This window comes from Bombus terrestris, chromosome 7 (genome assembly GCF_910591885.1).
Source record: "Bombus terrestris chromosome 7, iyBomTerr1.2, whole genome shotgun sequence".
NCBI lineage: Eukaryota > Metazoa > Arthropoda > Insecta > Hymenoptera > Apidae > Bombus > Bombus terrestris.
In genome coordinates, this window is record NC_063275.1 from 23,343,341 (window position 1) to 23,362,920 (window position 19,580).

Below are 19,580 nucleotides of genomic sequence, written 5' to 3' on the forward strand. Positions count from 1 at the left end.
CAAAACAACGCTATAATTTCATTTTATTTGAAATCTTAAGATGGTGCTAGCTATGCGTGAGATTAGTGACACCTGACGGCGAAAATCGTGTACCACGCAGGATGAGCTAAGAGGATTTTCCAGTGCCTCCACTCCTGTGATCGAGAATTTCACTCCACACTCCGTATTCGGTCGCGATCGCAGTACGGTGTTCGACGCGCAGTCGAAGGAGGCCAGTCAAAGCGAGCGCAAGATGTCAATGTAGACAGTGAATCGCGCGACGTTCGTCAAGTAAACCGAGTATGTATAATGTGAATATATAGTGGGAAATCGGCGTGATATGGTGAACGATCAAGCTGCAATCGAAATCTTCAATTAGCAGTACGCGCGCGGTAATGTGAACAAAGAGCAGAGAAAGAAAAGGCTACGAAGGAAAAAAGTGCAGTGACTCTAGATTTGATTGGCGGTGCACGCAGAGAGCGGCCCTTCGTATACATACATATGTAAGTATATATACACGCCCGTATACACAAAAGCCTCATACGACAACTCTTTCTCATCATCTCTCTCTTCTCTTTCTCTCTTTCTCTCTGCATTCCTGCAGTAGCTTGCACGTACTTGCACTTTTTTCCCCTCATTTTACATGAGATTTATGACCGCGCCCCCTTCGCAACTTGTTAGAAATAGATAGCTGCTTTGTATACGCACCGGCTCCCATTGGTGGATTTCGATTTCTTTCTTGTATCTCGCAATCGAATTTACAGAGAGAAGATTAAATTGACTCGTGGCAGAGAATGTAAGCGAGAGAGAAAGAAGAGTGGATATCGCGATACACACGGTATTATGTATTAATATGTAAATGCTTTGCGAGCCAGTGAATTTTTATGAATCGACTTTCGTGATTTGCGAAATGTTCAATTGGTACGAGTGGTAAATTTCGCTGAATCGAACGCCGCTTTCTTTGTTTACCTTGTAACGCCACTCGACGCAGAACCTAAAAGTACACGTAATGCGTTATCAATGATACAATTTGAGATCTTTTTGTGATATAAGAGTAGATTCTCGTAGGAGACTCTGTAGAATGAAATTAGCTACGATAGAATAGATATCTTAAATTATGACAAATATCGAATCGCGTCGGAAATCTTGTAATCGCTTATCTGTCAGCTGACGACAAGTCAGCCATGTCGTAGTTACTGACAATCATTTCTGTATGTATCTGTCATGGAGGTTTTGAATCTTTTCCTTCGTTATTTTTTCGCAACATCGGATATCGAACAGCGAGGACGAATTTCGCGTTTTGCAGTGAAATCGTGAGTAAAGCTTGTTCCATCTCGATATGTCGATTTAATTATTTTTTATGATACTCTATGATAACTTTACGTGTTAGATGTGAAATAAAATTTTGTTTATAGTAATTGTTATACGAGTTACAATTAATAATACGAATTAAATTGACGTAAAGTTAAAAATAATTATACGAATAGATTGCAGAAAATTATTTAGCAATAACTATACAGTGTGTTAATATAACGTTAACACATTTCTATAGTTTTGAGTTAATGTAACATAACTATGTAGTTAGACGCAAGTTATATATGTACATTTATATATAAATAGTCATAATTAGTATATGTTAACTACATATATATATAGTTACTATGTTATATCATTAAAATCATATATTCTTTTCTACAATAACTTTATTATAGATATAGTTATACATGTATTATAATGCTTATATGCATGTAGTATATTATTATATATATTTATCCACAAATATGGCCACGTAATAACACATAATGCTCTGATTAGGTAATTTATACTGATTTGTAATAGTTTCACGGGAAGAAATAATGGTCAAATTCGATTCGATCTTACGTAACGATCTTTATTCGTAACTGAAAAAATGGCTTCTGTGTCAAACAGAGAATTCATTTATATTGAATTCATTTCTAATCTAATAATTCCATTCGTGCGATATTAGTGATTTTACATAAACAGCATGAAATATGCTTGATTTCCATGAAAATACAGTTAAGAGCGAAGCTGTATTTATTTTTGCATGTAATACAAAGTGCATTCACACGTCTTGCGCACAATGATCAAGACACTCGATCTATCGGTATTGACTGTCTTCGAAGGACAGCGACCAGAGTGAAAGAACTTCTGCTTAGCTAAACTAGCCTAACTGAACAGACCTCGGTTTTATCTTTCATCCCACAGCAACGTACTGTTTGCCGTATCTTGTAAAACTGCAATTGTACAATTGCAATTGTTTGCTAATAGTTCTTGCTTTTGCTAATATAGCATTACGCAATCTTCCGTTTTTGTCCTGGCTGACATTTTGAGATACTCTCTCTGTATAAAAGTTTTTATTATATCGTATAGCGATGAATCATAACTTTCTTCTCGTCGAACAAAAATTTCTTTATTTCAAATAGTTTCACTGTAAGGGCGCAGAGGATTAGCTGGTCGACCATATTGCGATAATTTTTGGAGTACGATAGTCAAACATATATTATTCGGTAGGTAAACAGAAATATATTTCCTCGTATTTCTTAAAGAATCTTGATTCTTCGGATTTAAGCCTACTCTCTTTACTTTTGAAAGATTTTAGACATTTGTCAAGTCTAGCCTGGAGTTGTAGACTTAAAAAAAAATCTGAATATCTATGATACTTATGAACGTCCCTGCTACGTTGTACAATCTTACAAATCTTTGATACGTTTACCAATAAAAATAAAAGGAAGGAAATTCGTAGATGAAATCATATTTTGTTCATCGACCCATACAGTTTATACAGCGCGAAGTCACAAAAATGTTGTCTCTAACGTTCGATCGAGCAAATTGTTTCAAGAATTCCCAAACCTAAGAATTCTTTCGGTCATCTTCCATCCAATGGAATATTAGAGATCTATCTTTCTAACGTTAAAAAGATATCACAAGCTTGTTCAAATGTTTGGCAACAAGACGAAGCAGATGTTATTAATAATCATTATTATTTACGTCTCGTTCCAATTCTGACTCTATGCTCTTAAAATAGAATATTCTCGATATTCTTAACCCTTTCAGAGTTTCAGTATTCGCTGTGGTGATATCTCGTTGCGCTAAAAATCTTACACCGAAAATTGTTTTGAAGCATTAAAATTCGTTTTGCCGTTCGAAACGAAAGATTAAACAGATACAAGAAGCACTATGGTCACAGCAGTCTCTCGGTATTCTTGCCGTTCCTTTCGTTTATCGAGACACAAAAACAAGATTGAAATATCAAAATTGGAAGAACGTGCTGGGTTAAAGCAGACCTTATAAGCCAGCATGCGCGCAGCCTATGAATTGGCATACGCTCCTTGTCGCGTTCGTGCGAACAATTTTTATATTTGTGTAACGTAGGTAGCTTGAGCGGTATCGTGTGTGGGTCGTGCGTACCGCTTTGTCGCAGATAAAAAGCCTCTCTCTTTCTCTCTCTTTGTCCTTTTTCGCGTGGTCGACAAAATTCAAGCCTCGTCGTCCACGCGCGTAAATATCGTTCGGATTCGCTCCTCTTTAGGGAATAGGCGAGGAACCTGCAGTTCCTATCGGAACAGAAATCGATTATTTTTTTTTTTTTTTATTTGCAAGTAGTTTACAATCAATTCTCATTGAGAATTATAAGTAAATTATTCTGGCGTGGTACTATAACGTGAATAGTTGAAATGAATTAGCAGCAGGTTCGTCGTTCTCGTCTGTTCTTCTATCTCGATCCATGCGATTTCGTTTCGTCGTGTTAAAAATAGCGAAATTTTCCAACGCTCTTTTACGATTCCTTTAACCCTTTGCACTTGTATGTCGAGTGTGACATCAGTTTTATCAGTTCCACTCGACGTTCTTTCGTGTGCAAATCAATAGATGTCCTAGAAAACCAGGATTGCTTGCTGGAAATTGTTTCAGGATAAAGCGTACACTTAAAAATACGACAATAGCGCGAATAAAACTGGTATTCAACGCCTAGAATCGCCGATAGTTAAGACGAAGCTATTTCTACCAAAACCAGTGGAAATGATTGATGATCTTTAAAAATACCTGATAATAGAATATTTGTATATTTATCGATTTATTACTTTCTTACAGAAGCAATTCCATGTTACGTAGTACATTTTTGGTATTTTTAATCCATCCGAGACCATAATCCCTAAACGAGGATTAACACATTTATAAAATTGTAGAACCAGTCATTTCGACTGCTGTGCTATTGCCAGTGTTAGCATCTAGCGATCGATCCGGAATTTTCCTGATAACTGATATCATCGCATCGAACGATACGCGGTAAAAATTGTAAAAACGTGTGGCAAGTTGTAGAAAACGAGGAAACTGGTTAATTAGAGTTCGATAAACAGATTGCAGGACCCTTTTACACTATGACAAGTACCGATCATTTTGACTGGCATTGGTACAAGTAGCCTTGATACAAAATTATTTTCACTTTGAATACATAGAAAACAAAGTAAAATTCGTTATACTATTCTTTTAGTTATCGTTGCGAAAGTCATTACATCGTTGCAAAAAGAAAATACAACACGAAATAGGAATTTGAAAATAAAATTGTAAAACCAGTCAATTTCACTGGTGTGGTAGTTCCAGTGTTAAGTGAATTTGTTTCTTCCTTTATTTATTTGAATTGTCTTATTTTTTAGTTAAAGTACACTTCAAACGAAACGCTTAAAAGCGTTGGCAGCTTTATCGGTAACGAAATGAAGTTTAATGTTAAAGTTTAAAGTTAAGTTTCATACGGATAACACTTACTTGGTATCTGTACGTCGCTTGTACGTACGTTTTGCGGCTACGCTGTGTGCGTTACATTTGGAAATTTCATTAACACCGTAGCGAGACACGTTTATCGCGACTGTATCGGTAGAATGAAATGAAAGAACATGTACGTAGAATTTAGAGAAGATATTTAGCGTATATTTGGTAAAGATCGTACGAGTATTTAAACAATCGATTATTCGTCGTGTTAAACAAACGTTTGTTAGCAGCTGTTTATCGATTAAGACGGTTATTCTCGATGCATTATGTTCTTATTAAATATTCACGACAAATGCAACTTTTATATTTATATCGGTGTCTCGTAACTTTGATGTACTTGGAGTTATCTAGGTCGATATAATTAATTCAGCGAGCAAAAGAATTTATCTGTCTCGCGTTCTTGCTTCTTTTATACGTTGCATCGCGTACGATAAGAGTGCACGAATGGAAGAAATTTCCTAGGAAAGCACAAGTACCATAAATGTTTGAAGCGATGCTGTTACGCTTTAATCGCACGTAGCATCAGCCTGTTCGGTTTAGTTCGGTAAGACAATATAAGAAATATCGGCTGATGTTCACCGGACGATAAAATTTCTGAGAACAATTGTTCGATTAATTCGAACAATTTGAGAATTTATATCGATCGAATCTTATCGAAATTATCAGAGAAAAGGAAGATAATTTCGCGATACGATAGTAGGTACTTTGGGGATTTTTATTCATTGAAAGGTAAATATCGATTATAAGATGCTTATTAAAATTCGGTTTTTAGAAACCTGTTCTGTCAAGAGAAACATCAAAGTTAAAGGTTGAGGTTTGTGGAAATTATCGTTTGGAATCTTTCACGAGTTTCTGAAATTTAATTTTATCGAAGGAATTAGAAACTTTGCCATCCTGCGGAACGAAACGAGCAAAGGGAAAACGATTTATTTCTCGTCTGAATTTCATTTTCGAAAGATAATAGATGGGAATGAGAATTAAGCGACGAAATTTCCGAGCTTTCTGATATCCGATTCAAACACATGGAATCGTTTTATTCGAGTAAAAGTGAAAGTAATAATTACCGATTAAATGGTCGCGCTCGAAGATCGCATACTTTTACCATGTAATGATTTCGACCTGATCTTGTATCTTAATATACTCTGATCTTAATGATCGAGTAAAATCCATAAATATTCTTCGCGTTACGTTTCACTTTTTAAGAAGAAAAAAAATACTCGATTGCTCAAGTCTTATCTTTTAATTAAATCTTAGAGATAGCTTTAACCTTTCGTTATTGTTTAAATTTACATCTATGTCGACAAAGGAATTCCAATATCGAGCTAATGGTGTAAAATAACAATAGAAAATTACAACGAAAAGTACAACGAAATTTACGTGTGTCTTTCCAATATTCGAATTAACGTTTCCATTCAACCCTTAATTATTACTGTAGAGTCCCGAAGTATCTCTCAGATATTACAAATATCATTTTCCTTCATTTTCCTCTGAGTTTACATATGTAACACAAGGTAAATAACACAAGCTTCTCATTTTCAATTATCCTTATAATTCTAACTTATTATCGAGCCGTCTAATTGTAACTCGCGTAGATTCAGACAAAAATTTTGCAGCAGAGTATCTCAGAACCTTGGCAAATTAATTATTAATTATATTAATTAACGTACATATCCCCATTGCATTGTTTGATGATATTAGATATTCGTCCCCGAAAATTCTGAAAATCTCGACGTTCCCTTCGAAGATAAATATCTTTCCAATGTTGGAAAAGACAAAATCCATAAACTCGTTTTCTATTGGATTGGCAACTGATTGCAGATTTGGTCATTAGGTGACAATGACAAAATTCCCGAATGATTTTTTTTCTCTTCTGTTTTATGTTTTCCTCCTTTTATTGTCCCCCCTTTTGGATTCTCTCTCTTCTGCCCTTTTTCTCTACATTTTTCAATCTTCCCTTTCCATCTTGAATACGTTTGTCACACGATAAAAGATGATGTTGACTGAGATGATAGATCGCATGGAAAGGGATATGAAAACGACACGAGATAAAGACAAGTTACGTCTCTCGGTTTTCTACAAGAGATGACTCTAGAATGCAATACACGATCGTTTATTATCGTACTAAAATTATTTGGTTTTAAAAAATACTATAACGATAGAAATTGTTCGTCCTTCGTTGATAACAAGTAGCGTGAACATCAGAGAATCAAAAGTAAATTCGTTGTATTCTTTTCGCTAGTATTTATTCACACGACTAATCATCCTCCACGGTGGATCAATTTTTCTTCTGGGTTGGCAACTAAGTGATTGCGGATTTTGTCATTAGGTGATAAAGGATTATCAAAGGTGGACTATCAAATTAAATTACAAATTTCTCCAATAAGAATGAAAAGCCGCCATATGATCTAATTTTAATGATTCAACATTTATTTATAAATTAAATTTGATTATTTTCTATAATAGGGTATCTAATCCTAGTTTACTAATATTGAATTTAATATATTTTTCAATGAAATTTCACCTAAAGTTCATAAATTTAATTAAATTTCTAAAATAAATATCGATATAAATACTGATTAATCGAATTAATTTATAAATCTAGTATAACCGCTATTGCTGGCACCAAATTTATCTTCGTTACATTTTTTTTCTAAATTTAACTTTTTCATTGGGTGGTAATGGCGAAATCCGCGATCGCTTAGTTGCCAACGCAGACAGAAGGAAATCGGAAATAGTTCGGAAGAAATTACGATGACGCGAGTAATAAATTATTATAGCGATGCTCGTAACGCGAGTGGTTATTTGCCAGCAGGACAACTCATTGTATCGGTACTTGGACGCTATAGTTCAACAGCAAACGATACGTAGAAAAGTTTTATTAAACTATCGGTGACGCGATCTGAATATCGAATTGTTCATTTTCTATCGATGATTCGTTCGCGACGATTAGACTCGTTGAAAATACGAAATTTCATCTCCTGTCCAATCGAAAATGCGCTTTCCTCCAGGAACGATGCGCGTGTTCGAGAAGAAAATAATAGAACGACTGAGTTCTCTGGCGGACAATGATAAAAATCCAGAATCGTCGGATTAATTTATTTTCATTTCGTATACTTTGTATGCACGATAGAACTGCATTTATTGCAACAATATTTCATCCAATTTTATAAAGAGAATTAAAATTCTGCTGATCGCATTCGCTTGGCCAAATATCAATTTCGTAAGAAATCGTTTCGATAAGAAATTACAGGTAACGAAGAAAATACAATGAAAAACTCGCATTGTACCAGCTACTTGTTCGATCAGTTCGGATAATCGAAGTTCTAATAATCGAAGTTCGCATAATTTCAACTTAGTTTGTTGACTTTATTCCCTGGTTATGGTCTCTCACTTTAATAATGGAAATTCCTGATCGCGTAAAGTGGATTTAATCGACAGAAGATTATTTTCGAGTCGTTGGAAATACTCTGTTCTTGTCGATTTTACAGGAAAATTTAACCAACGTCGTACCTTATTTATTCGTCGACTTGATAAAGGGCCAGAAAAACGACTTGGCTTGTAATATATTTCTAACTCTCGTTCGTTCCTATATTTAATTTAATCAATAAAACGATACAGAAACAAAGGATGCGAGAGAAAAATTGAACTTGGAAATATGGTCTTGAATTTGTCTCGCTTTTAACGAGCTAAATTTTCACCCGTGGCAATAATTAAGGATTGATAATTCGTCGAAGAAGGATATAATGATATTAGGTTGTCCGAAAAGTTTTATGACGAAATAATAGACGTGCAACGTTTTTCGCGAGGTATATCGAAATACAAAGGTATCTACAAATTTCTGTCGCTTTGTTTGCTCGGATCTATCGTATAATTTTGATAGACATCATAGAGACGTCAAATTTTCATTCAAAGTCACAACGACGCAGTGAAACTTTCAAAGATGAGTCTTTACTATTGAAACATTTATTAGGTTGTCCGAAAAGTTTCTTTCGTTTCATGAGAAAATTATTATTATTATTATTGAACGAACTTTCGGTTTTACATCTCTTTTCTTATATATCTACCTCCCCTTTTTTCCACTCTATTCTATTGCACTCCCTTAGTTATTCTATTCTCTAAAAACTAAAATTAGAAACTACAAATTAACCACTAATGACTAAAAACTATTGCAACTTTGGGCTTGTCTCTCCTTGCTGCGCATCCTTCCTGTCCTTGCCCTTCTCTTCTCTATTATTGCTTTCAGTTCTGCTAAACCTTCTCCTGTCTCATTTAGCACTTTTCCTGTGTCCTTTGGTCCTCTCGTTATTTCACATTCTTCTATCACATGCCTCGGGTCTTCTTCGTTCCTTTTACATAGTCTGCATCTTTTTTCTCCCTCTTCCTTCCAGTGATCCCTTGCTTTGGCCTCGTTTCCATATCTGAATCTTGCCAATATTCTTCTGTCTTTCCACTTCATATTCCCTTCTAGGTACTTTGGTAATTTTTCTTTGGCTATATTTCCGTAGTGTATATTATATTTGGATTCCCTTATCCTTTCCCTCTTTCTTCTTTCTTCTATAATTTGATCTGCTGTCATCCTTTCTTGGTCCTTTCTTGCTTCTATCCCTTGCGTCCATCCCTTTCTCACCTCTTCTAGTCCCTTCTTTCTCTTTCTTGCTCTTTTCCCTTCGTGGCTTATGAGAAAATAATAGACGCACAAGGTTTTTCGTTTTATATTATTTCGTCGAATTACGCACGATCCATTTTCTTTTGTTGATTTTGTTTGTTCATCGTTGTAAACAACACGTTTGCGAAAGAAAGTCACTTTCCGGACAAGCTAATAAAAGAACGTATAGCGAACAATCGAGTTGAATGTCGGATCTAATGGACGACTCGTTTAATCGGACGATAACAGGAATTTCATTGCGGTATATAGAGTTTAGATAGATGGAGATCTAACAAACGTAAAATGTTCGTCCCATGACAAATTCTATGGTACGTCGTGTGCCGTTTCAACTCGATCGTAACCCGAAGAAAACGACAGAGGAAAAGTAGGAAAAAGAAAGACGAGTTGCCGAGCGAGTGAATTGAAACGATTATTTGTCGTATGGAAATGAAATATCCTGGTTGTAAACGGCGGCAAATTGCCATTTCTGACACGAAGAAAGCGTCGATCGAACTAGAAGCAATCGTAGGTGCAATTACAGCTGAATCGAGCATTAAGTCGAACAAACCGTGAAACGTATTTACGATGCTTCGCCTCGCAGCTGTGCCATCGCCATTCGCTTCTTCTATGCCATTTTGAAAAATAAACGCGAGAAAACGTGTACGCGCAACCTGCCCGTGGAAAGTCCTGGCCTAAGCAACGTTAGGGCAAGTTGCTACGACTGAAAACGAAAAAACGACAAGTCGAAATAATCGAGATAACCGCGTTGCAGACTTCATTTTCGAGAAAGTCGCGTTTTTCAAGATTCACCAAATACGCGCGAATTTGTTTTAATTTCTCGATTAACGGAAGCGAAATTATTCCGCGTGTACGAAACAACGTGAAAAAGGAAAAAAAGAAAGTTTTTGATCTAACAACGCGTTGTTCGTAGCGCGAGATTTACACGTTTTGTCTATGATTTACGCTATTTAAAGAAATCATTACGATGAAGGTTGTTAATCGTCGAATTGCGGATTTACAGCGTTTTCTATTTATTTATGTCGCTTAAGATTTATTATTGTTTCTTAGTATCTTTTATTGCTCAAAATCTATAGACGTATCAATTTAAAAATGTCAAGATTTAATAGTTTACAGAGACTCGATGGAAGATAGATGTTCGAATACGAATACTTTCAGATTCAACGAATCGTTTGTAAGCGTTGAAAATATCTGTCAAAAATAAGATCGAGTTTGCATCTTTGCGTCTTTTGCCGGGTAATTTTCCAATGTATGCAAGTCGCGGAATATTCGATCGTAAATTCGCCCCGTATATAACGAGATTGGGAAAAAAGTTGACCAATTGCTCAACGTGTCGAGCACCGCGGGATTCCAAGGTTTTTTGCTTCGTATACAACAGTAATCATAATTTTTACGAGGCAAAAGCGAAACGACAAATGGTAAATGGTAAAACCGATGGACTGCTCGAGGCTGCAGCATTGCGCGACTCCTGTTCCGGCACAGGAAACGAACGGTGCTACGATAAATCGCGTATTGTTATTTGGAAAAATGTGATTGAAAGATGTCGCGGAAGCTAGAAAAACGATCGTCAATGCCTTGGATGTTGTTTGAAAAGGCGACGGATACTTCGTGAAGCTTCAAGGACGAAAAGAAAAAATTGCCCAATATAGGACGAAGGAAAAGCGCTTATTTACGCTGTTATATAGCGTGTACCGGTACACAACGTGTCTTGGAAATTGCGTTATAAACGAGGAGATCCTGCGTCTCTAAATAAGACGAAACTGAAGAGTAACAAGGTTGCATCAGAGACTTCGTTTTCGAGAAAATCGAGAATTTGGAAGCTTGTCAAATATTCTATAGCGAATTTCCTTAATTTCCTTCGAATTTAATTAATTCAAAGAACGGATAATTAGCAAAATGCTATGCTATATCCAAAAATATTCCTCAAAGGTAAGGCAAAGGAGATTGTACGTCTGAAAATAAGGCGAAACTGAAGAATAGCAAAGTGGAGAGTTTCGTTTTCGAGAAAATCGAGAATTTGGAAGCTTGTCAAATATTCTATAGCGAATTTCCTTAATTTCCTTCGAATTTAATTAATTCAAAGAACGGATAATTAGCAAAATGCTGTGCTATATGCGAAAATAGTCGGCAAAGGAGATTGTACGTCTGAAAATAAGGCGAAACTGAAGAATTGCAAAGTGGAGAGCTTCGTTTTCGAGAAAATCGAGTCGGCGAAGACCTTGGTGAAACGTGCTTATATTTTTATACCTGGTAATTCTATATAGAATATGATTCCAAGAAATTTGAGAAGCAATTCGATTTGGAGAAAGTTCCAGGTAAAATTTCTATTTTGAAGTTTCTCGCGCAGATTCCAAGGATTCTACGAAGGTTTATAGAAAGTCTTCGATTTTAATCGCAGCAAAAAGAAAAGGATCTAGGTACAGTAACATAGAAATCCAAGCTACCGGAAGAAACGATGCACGCGTTATTTCAATAGAATGCAACAGCATTAAATTAGACTGAAAGTTTTCTCTAATAAAGCGAAACTCAAGCCGAGAGCTTCGTCTTCGAGAAAATCCAGTTCCAAGATTTTGGTGAAGCATGCTTATATTTTTATACTTTGTTGAATTCTACACAGAATTTCATTCCAAAAGTATACCTGGTCAGTACTGCTAGAGCCGAAGAAATTCGATTCGGGAAAAGGTCTTTGAAAATACTATTGTTAGCTAAAATTTCTATTTCAAAGTTTCTCACGCAGATCCCAAGGGTTCTACGAAGGTTTATAGAAAGTCTTCGACTCTAATTGCTGCAAAAAAAAGAAAAAGATTTAAGTACAGTAACATAGAAATCCAAGCTACCGGAAGAAACGATGCACGCGTTATTTCAATAAAATGCAACGGCGTTAAATTTGACTGAAAGTTCGCTCGAAACATTGCGAGTAACGCGACGATAAATTTCTTCTCACCTCACGATCGCGATACAAATTTATTCCTCTTCGAAATCTCTTGCGAATAGATTACCAACGAAACTATAAATATCTTGCAGCGAAGCACGCTAAAATTCCTCCGTTTCGTGTATCCAAAATATTGACGATCTTTTTTAAGGAAACGATATTTTAGCAGCTCGAAGCACACGAAGCACAGTCTTCTCCCCTCGGATAATACCCGGTTTCCAAGCAGTTGCGAAAAATCCTCTTTCATCCGGAGGCTCTCGAGAACGTGGACGAAGAAGCTGAAACGAAGTTGCCTGCGAAAGTTCAAAGCTTCAACTTTAATTCCTGTCCTCGGTCGACCGAGGGGATCTCTCGATGGGGATCCCTTCGAAATCGATTCCAGAGATTGGAATTCGCATTCGAGTGGCTTCCTCCTCTATTCTTGGCGCTGCCTCGTCGAAACATAACATTTCAATGTTTCGCTGTACATAGTTGAAGCTGGCTGCGCTGCGTTTCGGCCGAGGGATTTATGAGTTTATCGATCCGTACGAGAATCAACGACGTGGCACAGTACTACGTCCGTGGTACTTACGTATCACATGCTTCTAGAGAAGGGACATCGCTCGTTTCGCTCGCATCGTCTGTTTCTGTAAAATGTCAGCGTACAGATTGTTGGAAAAATTCTTCTCGTTTTATAAGAAAATAATAGACGCGCAATATTTCTTCTTTTGTATTATTTTATTGAACTGTGTACGATTCATTTCGTTCTATTTACTATTGGACTGGCAACTAAGTGATTGCGGATTTTGTCATTAGGTGATAATGTCAGTTGTCGATCAATTAGCAACGAATTATCAGCGATTTAATTAACGAGTATACATTGTACGACTTGTACACTGTACGAGCGTCTCAGCGAATATTCTCTGTACATTAATTTATTTATCATTTTAAATATATTTAACGGTTACAACAACAGGCAATAACGTTTAATAAATCTTACGATCAAACATCCTCTATACAAGACCTCTACAACATTGGTTTCATTGGTTTTATAATTTCATTAGGTGATAATGACAAAATCTGCAATCACTTAGTTGCCAACACAATACATTGTACATCTACCATTTCCCTATAAAAGATATAAGAAATACTTTGAAATATAAATTTTAGCTAGCAATAGTATTTTCAAAGACCTTTTCCCGAATCGAATTTTTTCGCCTCTAGCAGTACTGACCAGGCATACTTTTGAGACTATCTAATACACACTACTTGTATCTATTGTTGGATCTATTTGGTCGTTGGAAAAATTCTTCTCATTTTATAAGAAAATAATAGACGCGCAATATTTCTTCCTTTGTATTATTTCATTGAACTGTGTACGATCCATTTCGTTTTATTTACTATTGGATTGACAACTAATTACCATCTAATGACAAAATCCGCAATCACTTAGTTGCTAACACAATACATTGAGCATCTACCATTTCCCTATAAAAATATAAGAAACTTTTGGGACTATCTAATACACACTACTTGTATCTAGTGTTGGATCTATTTGGTCGTTGGAAAAGTTCTTCTCGTTTTATAAGAAAATAATAGTCGCGCAAAATTTCTTCCTTTGTATTATTTCATTGAACTGTGTACGATCCATTTCGTTTTATTTACTATTGGATTGACAACTAATTACCATCTAATGACAAAATCCGCAATCACTTAGTTGCTAACACAATACATTGAGCATCTACCATTTTCCTATAAAAATATAAGAAACTTTTGGGACTATCTAATACACACTACTTGTATCTATTGTTGGATCTATTTGGTCGTTGGAAAAGTTCTTCTCGCTTTATAAGAAAATAATAGTCGCGCAATATTTCTTCCTTTGTATTATTTCATTGAACTGTGTACGATCCATTTCGTTTTATTTACTATTGGATTGACAACTAATTACCATCTAATGACAAAATCCGCAATCACTTAGTTGCTAACACAATACATTGAGCATCTACCATTTTCCTATAAAAATACAAGAAACTTTTGGGACCACCCAATAAACACTACTTGTACGTGTGTTTTTTAAAACATTTTTGTTTTGGGGATTGATATACTTTGAATTTTAATAATCTTCGTGCTAACAATTTTTCACCATTGCTCTTATCAATCGATCGTAATTGGTTTTTTCGTCTTGTTAGATATAAATCCATTTTATAAAATTACTCTGTCTCTTTATATCTCTTACTTTATGAATGCGACGTACTCGTAATAAGAATTTAGGAACGAAGATTTACATGGAATAAAACTACGACTCGTATAATTTCTTTGAGAAATGAAATACAGTGTTGTCGTAGTAAAATAACTGCGTGAATGGTCGTTTTCCTTTCGTCGAGATTCTTTTTACTACCTTTTTTTTCTCTTTTTTCTTCTGAATTTAACTCTCCGACTCGCGCGAGGCACAAGTGCGCTTCGCGAGAAAAGAATACGGTACACCGCGGTTGATACGTTATCGTGGTGTGTTTTCAAAGAACGAAACTCAATCTAGACGCGTTCTGCATGGCTCGCCGTAGAAACGGTCGTTTTATTCTTGGACGAAGTCGCTTGCGAGAACGTCGTCTCTCTGGAAGCGAGGAAGCTGACTTTTTCTTGGCCCATCTCGGAACGTGATGAGAATAAAAATTTGCCTTCAAGAGGGACGAGCAGAATGCATTGTGGTTTTTAATGACTTTCCTCGCTGTTTTAAGCAAGTATTAAGCTCTATAAGTATACCGTACGGCAAACATATCATTTTCGAATAAAAAATTATGAAAATTATGCGTGTAATTCAGGCTTTTATCGCTTAAACATTTAGCGCCAAGTAAACCAAATTTCGCTTTTGACGAATAGAACGAGGAGATGGGAAAACCCATATTCTAGTTTCTTATTTCGCAATTATCTGAAAAATTAATACGATAATTGCTCGTGATATTTATTTATCAATTTTCGATAGAATAACGAAATTAGTCAAATATTTAGTATTTTAGCCGTACCATTAAATGCCATTTGATTTATTCTTATTCCTTGCGAGCTTCATTTTATTCGAACCATTTTATTCGAACTTTTAAAAACCACGTATTGTTACAAATAAAACAAACTTGTTCCATGTTCAACACGGTGTCCCATACTCCGACAAACGAACATTTCACCCTCGAAATATCCTTCTCGTAGAACAAAACACACGTTCCTCGGTTAATATCTCTTCCGTGAAATATTAACGCGTAATTAAGGTTTACACGTGTTTCATTCACGCTGCGGTACCTACATTTACCGATATTATCCCAGCAAGGGTTTACGTGTTTACAAACGCATTGTCTTGGACAACGGATTGTCAGCGCGTAGGAGGCAACCCTCTCCCATGGGATACGCCGGAAAATTGATACGACGATAGTTGATTAAACTACGCGTTGATTAAACGTACGCGTAATTTTAGCCGCAGTCGACCAGCGATATTGCACTTAAATCGCTTAATGCTACCAAATGCTAATGTCAGGATACCGTACAAATACTGAGATATAATCAATCGCGAAACGATGTTCAGGAGAGGGTCGTTGTTAGCGTGCTATGTTCTAAATGACGTAACAATTTACCAAATATTCGCCAGAACAAATTGCAAAGTATCGAGGAAACAATGGAAGAGATTAGAACGTTGTTCGATGATACGCTACTTTTCATGAAACTGTTTGTATTTTCGAGCTATCGCGGGGAGACGCGGTCGCTAGAATACGCGTCAACGAGAGTCGTAAATTCCCGTTACGATTGTAATAATCGACACCACGAATAGTTCGATCCCCTTATTTCGGTTAGGATAATAGGGGTGGTTGTTGTGGTATAACACTGGCATTCACAGAGTTATAAAAATATATATTTCCAACAATTTATACAATCACGCAAAGTAGTAACGCCGTTGATTAAGATACAGGTAACGAAGAGAAGGATTATTCGTAGATGAGATAATCCGTATATATGTCGACTTTGACTGTTCGTTGTGCTTGTGAGACGTACATCGGTGATCTTTTCATCCTCAAAATGTTCGGTAAACAGCGTGAAAATATATTTGAAAGCGAGGAAAGTAGCGATGACGAAGCCTACAACTATTGTTCGAAGTGCCCAAAATCACCCCAAGTTTGTTTGGAATGTTTTAACAAATACCATGCGATATAGCATAATGTAATATTTTATCCAGAATATAAATCAATAAAAAGCATGGTATAATGTATTTTTAATATTTTATATTTAATAATATCCTATATTTAATTAACTCGAACAAGAAGAGCGTCGGCCATACTTTGATGTAACGTGTAAAAATTACGATCAGGTTTAGGAAGCCAGTTGCCAAGGTAAATTTCATCAAAATCAGCGAGTGTCATACTCGATGCATCCCTTGTTAGTTGGTCGCAGATCATTATACGCCTGGGTACGATCTCGGGCGAGACGAAAATTGCGAGAAAGTAAAGACAAAGAGACATTTTCATTGGAAACTAGAACGACGATAATGGAAGCCACGATCCAATTGTTGCATCGAATTTGTCCCTGGTATGCGCAGTACGGACGATCGCGAGTTTCTATACTTGGCTGGTCGAATTTCTTGCAAGCTTTTTACGCTTTCTACACCGTGGAAAGAAAAAGATGGTTCGGTGGTTCGGTCGATATTCGCCAGCTGAAATCGAAATACTTCTAATTATGGGTATACGCGATAGAAAGTGGTGGAATCGGTGAAAATGAAAGTCTAAAAGGTTCTCGTGCACGTGCACGAGCGTGATAACGCGGTTCTGTGAAATTAAAAAGAAAAAACGCATTGAAGAGCAGACGATCTCGTTCCACCCTCTAATATTCGGTATCGTTAGAAAGTAAAACGACGTGGCCGCATCTTTTTATATTGTAAAGTAATATTAGAAAGTTGGGTGAAAGAATAGAGTTTCGTTTCGTAAGATGAGCAATTTCGTAGAAGTTTGCGCTTTTTAATATCCCAGCGTGATTATCGACGCTCAGCTACTTTTCCAAAATTAATTATCGCTCGCAATTAACCAGCTTGAATTTTACTCGTCAAAGGTATTCAAAGAGAGAATCTGATATTCGAATTTGATCTCGAAATCGATGTTTCTCATCGGTAAGCGTAACTTTGCATCTCATTGATAAACGAGTTTCGCTTGTTCGTCCATCGTAAAGAACGCAGTTAAATTATAATAACGAGTGGAAGACGCGCGTAATATGCAGGAACGAAGACGACGATTTTCATGATTTAGACGCGGCTTGTAAATGTTTTACGCACATATGCGTCCAAATTGGAAGGAAAAATATCTTTCGTGAAAAGAAATGAAAATTTATAGCTCGCTGTAATTGTAATTCTTCTAATATCAATGATAATCGTTTATCGTGGTAACGATATCTTTTCTTAATTTTCGTTAATTAATTTCTCTATTTGTATTTGACAAATTGCTGACAGAGATAGTTTAGACAGAACATTTAGTTTTAGCTTCTATGTTAATTAAGCATTTCTCTCTCCTTTTCTCTGTAAATGCTTTAAAGTTTTAAATCAACGTTTTCCAATACCTTGCATTGCCAAGTATTAGTTTGAGGTTTCGAACAAGCCGATTTAACATTAAAAAGGTGTTTAAACGTATAGGGAACGAAGAAGTTTGAATTTTCTATCCTCGAAGCAAACGATAAGAAAAATTGCATACGGTGCACTGAGATAAGAGACATAGGTAAGAGAATAGCAAGTTTGAGTGGTAGGGAGTTACGCATGAGTAGCCTTGGAACACACAATTGCTTTCAACCAGACTGTAGCATTAAACTATCTCTTGTTACGATTCTTTTCACAAGTAAAACAAATGAAACAGGAATTCATGTAAAATTGCAGGATATTCCAGGCAAATTATACGTATCCGTCGCGTAACTTTCTCGATAATGGCAATTCTTAAGTAGATAATTTCTTAATCGTACAACGAAATTGAAAATTTCGAATCAGCTGGTAGCTGAAGCACGATTCGAGTCACAGTTTCAGCAAATGTAAAACGAGGTAAAATAAAATCGAGTTATTGATAAATATTTATATTAATTCAACTTATTAATTATACACGCAATAGACAAATACCATATGTTAATTTGAAACAATTGTAATAGAATATTAACTTCAGAGATTGTACGATACATAGAAAATGTAGAAAATATTCCGAAATATTTATATATATATTTATAATAATTATAATAATTATATATATTTGAGAAGGATGAGTAGTACTCGTATGATCATCTTAACTTTGCACGTATCTTGCGAAGCCATGTTCGATTTAAATAGAAGAAATTAAGAGGATACAAGAGGATACAAGATAAGTTGCCAATCGACCTTTTGCTTACCTCGAGTTGCGCGTGGCACTCTACTTCGCTTAGTTTTTCCCCCTTCAAATATTACAATTCTTCTTTTATATCATACGTGAACGTAGATAGATCGTTGCTTACGATAAATACGATTTATTTCAAAATGATCGATTTCAATTAATTACGACAAATAGAAACACGGGTTATAATGAATTCTTCTCACAAATATATCTATATTTATATCTCAAACAGTTATATTCGTCGATAGTTTATCAAGCGTCGATTAACTGAGATTAACAATTTGTTAGACCGCAAAGAATCGAAGCGTATGTATCAGGTTGTCCGAAAAGTTTCTTTCGTTTTATGAGGAAATAATAGACGCGCAATGTTTATTTTATTTTTATTAGTTTATCGAATTATGCACGAACCTAATTCATCATACCTAATTCAATAAAATAATATAAAACAGAAATTCTTGTTCTTCGTCTATTATCAGTTTATAAAACGAAAGAAACTTTTCGGACAAGCTAATATATCGATATTCCATGCAGCTTTTGCAAGTATCGTACCGAGTACGAATTAAATGAAACTAATAGACGCGCAATGTTCTTTTTATTTTTATTGGTTTATCGAATTATCCACGAACGTAATAATAGAAATGAATCATACTTAATTCAATAAAATGATATAAAACAGAAATTGTTGTTCTTCGTCTATTATCAGTTTATAAAACGAAAGAAACTTTTCGGACAAGCTAATATATCGATATTCCATGCAGCTTTTGCAAGTATCGTACCGAGTACGAATTAAATGAAACTAATTGCGGAACGCTTCTTGAACCATAAAACGTTCACAGCGGAAATAAGAAGAAAGAACCGCAGAATTTATACG

At 35.7% G+C, this 19,580-nt stretch overlaps 1 protein-coding gene across 1 annotated transcript in view; it reads left to right on the plus strand.

Moving 5' to 3' along the window:
* The first annotated feature begins 140 nt into the window (after positions 1-140).
* LOC100650962 (F-actin-monooxygenase Mical) overlaps positions 141-19,580 on the plus strand; it is a 103,559-nt gene continuing 84,119 nt past the window's right edge. Inside the window, exon 1 of the mRNA XM_020863677.2 lies at positions 141-482. The gene's annotated coding sequence lies outside the window, so the exon portion shown is untranslated. The remainder of the gene's footprint in view (positions 483-19,580) is intronic.